Source organism: Triticum dicoccoides, chromosome 2A, assembly GCF_002162155.2.
Source record: "Triticum dicoccoides isolate Atlit2015 ecotype Zavitan chromosome 2A, WEW_v2.0, whole genome shotgun sequence".
Lineage (NCBI taxonomy): Eukaryota > Viridiplantae > Streptophyta > Magnoliopsida > Poales > Poaceae > Triticum > Triticum dicoccoides.
In genome coordinates this window covers 787,577,897-787,582,444 of record NC_041382.1, presented here as the reverse complement: position 1 = coordinate 787,582,444, position 4,548 = coordinate 787,577,897, and positions in this window count along the sequence as shown.

The window sequence follows — 4,548 nt, the reverse complement described above, 5'->3', positions numbered from 1 at the left end:
TCGTGCCCCCGTCTTCGCCTTGCTCTCCGTTCGCCGACTCCGCTCACCGCCCCTCTCCGTTGGGCCAGAACCTCCGTCCCCCAGGCTCCGACCCCCCCGGTCCTCACGGGTGGTGACGGCGGTACCCCACCCCTCAGAGAGCCCTCTCCGGTGCCCCCGCCCGCGGGGGAAGCGTCGGGCGACACCCTGGAGCTTGTCGCCCCGCTCCCCCCGCCGGTGGCCTCCGACGCCCACCCCACCTCCCCGGCCTCCCCGGCTTCGGTGGTGGCCATGGTCGTCACCATGCCAGGCTCCGCGTTCCCTCCTCCGACGGTGGAGTACGCCAGGTGGCCCCGCTCCTCCTCGACGCTGATGACCGCGTCTCGCCGCAGCGCCCGCCTCGATGCGGCTTGCCAGGCCGACGCCTCGGTCCTGTCCATCGCCGAGCGGGCTGAGATCCGGGCAGCTGCCCGGAACCTGGAGTCAGGTGTGGATCCTTCCCTTCCCAGTTCTTCCTGTTGTTCCTTTTCCGCGCTTGAGGCCGTCCCTCTTCGGCACCTAGCCAAGGTGGCCACTGACTCGGCCATCGTCTTCAGGGGGGAAGTGGGTCCCCCCTTATAACAGATCGCGGCCATTAGGGCCCGCGAGATCCTTGATGGCAAGTTGGCTGAGACTCGAGCTCGCCTGCGTACGACTCCTGAGGAGCAGACTGCACGTATTGCTGGTCATCCCCCTCCGGTGGTCGACGGGGCCATTCGGGGGCGCACTCGGTCCCGCACCACTGCTCTCTGCGCCCAAAGCGCATCTCGTGTTCTGGGGTCAAGCAGCCCCCGATGGGGTTTTAGATGCGGGCACTTTTTTGGAACATCCGCGGCTTCGGCCATGATGGTCGTCGCCGCCAACTCGTCGAGTTCGTGCGCGACGAACACATTGACATCATTGCGATCCAGGAAACCATGCGTACTGAGTTCTCCCTTCATGAGCTTGATTGCCTTAGCTCCCACCTTTTCGTCTGGCACTGGCTCCCTTCTAGTGGGACCACGGGCCACTCCGGTGGCATCCTCTTAGGGGTTAAGGATGCCACCTTCGAAGTGGGCGGCATGGATCGGGGCGAATTCTTTGTTAGTATGGAGATCTTTGAGCGGGCCCTGAACTTCAAATAGGAGGTCATGATTGTTTATGGTCCGGCGGATCACCGCCGTTCCCCGACCTTCCTTGCGGAGCTACACCAATAGATCTCCGCCTCCATCCTCCCAGTAGTTGTGGGCGGAGATTTTAACCTCATCCGTTCGCCGGATGAGAAGAATAATGATAGGATTAACCTCCCCCGGATGCAGTTGTTCAACGACTGGACCGCTGAGCTCGGCCTCCGAGAGATCGAGAGAACGGGGGCGAGATTTACCAGGACTAACCGCCAGGCTGACCAGACACGATCCATGCTGGATCGTGTCCTAGTTTCCCCGGAATGGGAACTGAGGTGCCCCATGTCATCGCTATGGGCGATTACCCGCATTGGATCGAACCACGTCCCACTCCTCCTATCCTCTGCGGACGAGTGCCCCACCTGCCCGCCGCGGTTTCGGTTTGATTCCTTTTGGCTCAACCAGTCCGGCTTTCGGGATGCGGTTTTGGCGCATTGGACGCTTGCTCGCGCCTCCCCCCATCGCTCCATGTCCGCCGTCGAATCGTGGCACTTCTGCGCCAAGCTTGCCCGCCAATTCATGAAGGGCTGGGGTGCCAATCTTGGCCGTGACCTCCGCGAGCGTAAACGATCTCTCCTGCTGGCTATCCAAGCCTTGGACGCTCGGGCCGATTCCTCTGGGCTTTCTCCGGATGAGTGGATGCTGAGATATGATCTTGAGGATCAGCTATCCTCCATCTACACCGATGAGGAGGCATACTGGAGGGTGCGTGTTACCCAGCGATGGGTGCTCCGCGGCGATGCGAACATGGCTTATTTCCAGGCTGTTGCGAATGGACGACGCCATAGAAACTCCATCCACTGCTTATGGGAGGACGATGTCCCCCTTGTTCGCCCCGCGGCCATTCGGGCTCATGTTGACGGCTACTACAAAGCCCTCTTTACCCCCACCCCTAGGGTGGGGCTAGTCTCGCCCCCGACACTTGGACGGGGGCGCAGTTGGTCTCCGACGAGGCTAACGCGGCCCTTGTTGCCCCCTTCGCCAAAGTCGAGGTCCTTGCGAGCATTAAATGAATGAACCCCTCCTCGGCCCCGGGTCCGGATGGCCTGCCTGTTGCGTTCTTTAAAACATTCTGGCAGACAGTCAAACCGGAGGTTATGGCCTTATTCGAGGAGTTCTATTCGGGCTCTATGGACCTGGGACGCCTCAACTATGTGATCATTACCCTCATCCCAAAGGTTCCGGGCGCCTCTGATATTCGCCAGTTCCGCCCCATCACTGTGATTAACGTGATATTCCGGATCCTGGCCAAGGGATACGCCAATAGGGTGACCCTGCTTGCTAACTCGATCACTCACCCGAACCAATCGGCCTTCATCCAAGGCCGGTTTATTCTCGATGGCGTGTTGGTCTTCCATGAAGTCCTTCACGAAGTTCGGGTGAAACATCATCGCGCTGTCTTCCTGAAGCTTGACTTTCATAAAGCCTATGATACTGTCCACTGGCCCTTCCTTCGGGAAGTGCTGCTGCGCAAGGGCTTTGACGACCGTTGGGTGACTCGCGTGACGCAATTAGTCTCCTGTGGGCGGACTGCAGTGAACATCAACGGCGAGATTGGGTCATACTTCCCCACTCTTTGTGGGGTTCGTCAGGGTGACCCATTCTCGTCGTTCCTGTTCAACATGGTGGTTGATGCTCTGGCCGCCATCCTGGATAAGGCTAAGGGTGCCGGCCATATCCATGGCATTGTCCCTCACCTAGTCAGAGGGGGAGGGGTCTCCCTCCTTCAATACGCGGATGACACCATAATAATGGTGGAAGGTTCTACTCAGGACGTGGCTAACCTGAAGTTCCTCCTCCTGTGCTTCCAGCAGATGTTGGGCCTAACGATGAACTTCGATAAGAGTGAAGTGATGGTTCTAGGCTACCCTCCGGTGGAAGCTCAGGCTATTGCTGATCGCCTGAACTGTCGGCTGGGGTCTTTCCCCACGACCTACCTGGGGATCCCCGTTAGTGATTCACGCCTCACCATGGCGGATCTCCGCCCTACGGTGACCCGTATGCAGCACCGCGTCGAGCCTTGGAAAGGGCGTTGGCTATAGAAGGCTGCGCGTGAGATTCTCATCAACTCCTCACTCACCAGCCTTCTTTGGTTCCTCATGAGCTTTTATAGCCTCCATGAAACGCTGCACACGGAAATTGCCAAGTACCAATCCAGGTTCTATTGGGCGGGCGACAATGACAAACAGAAGTACCACATGGTTAGTTGGCCGGACATTTGTAAACCCAAAGACCAGGGGGGTCTTGGGATCCTGTCCTCCCGCCGCATGAACATCGCCCTCCTGACCCGGTGGCTATGGCGTATTGCTAATGGGGACGGAGGGTTGTGGCTCACCATTATCCGCAACAAATACCTCCGTGGACAGCCTCTGGCTTTCTGTCAGCGTTCGAGCGGATCACAGTTTTGGAAGGCTGTCGTTCAGCTGCTTCCTGTGCTTCGCATTGGCACGTCCATCTCGGTTGGTACTGGGTCCGTGACCCTGTTCTGGTTCGATCAATGGATCGGCAACACCCCTCTGGCTGCCCGCTTTCCCGATCTCTTCGCCATTGCGGTTGATCCTCGGGTCTCTGTTGAGACGGCCCTTATTGACTTAGGGCGCCTCGCGTTCCGTCGCCCTTTCGGCCCTCCCTAAGTAGCCGCCTGGGATGACCTTCTCCAGGACATCGCCCTTCTGCCGATGAGCGTCACCGACGCCCTGGACGCCATCTTGTGGCGCCTAGAGTCTTTCGGACGCTTCTCTACTAGGTCCTTGTACGCGGCCATCGCACCTTCGCCCGCCCCCGAGCCCTTCGGTCTGATCTGGGATATTCGCTTGCCACTGAAGATTAGGTTCTTCCTTTGGCAATGGATCCGTGGCCGCCTCCCCTCCGGAGTCGAAGTCCTCAAGCGTAACGGACCTGGAGATGGGCTATGCCCTCTGTGTGGCACGGTGGAGGATGCTAACCACATCTTCTTCACGTGCCCCACGGCCCAGTTTCTTTGGACCAGTTTCCGCGAGACGGTTGGTGGACAGTGGTGCCACTCCAACTTCCCCGACCTTCTCGCGGAAATCCATACCTCCCCCCTCGCTACCGCCATATTCGTTGGCTCTGCATTGGGGTCCTCGCCTGGATGCTGTGGACCGTCCGCAATAAGCTTGTCATCCAAAAAGTCCCTCTACGACGTGCTACTGACGCCATTTTTAAAATGTGTGGGTACATGCAGCTTTGGCGGCCGCTTAGCCGCCCTCAGGATCGGGACGTCATTAGCACCCTTCTCGCCGACCTTCGATCGCTCGCCTTCCGCTTGGCGCCACCGCTTCCGCCCCCCCCCGGAGCCTGACTAGTTGAGGTCGTTCTTTTCTGTTCTAGGGCTTGTTGAGATGTG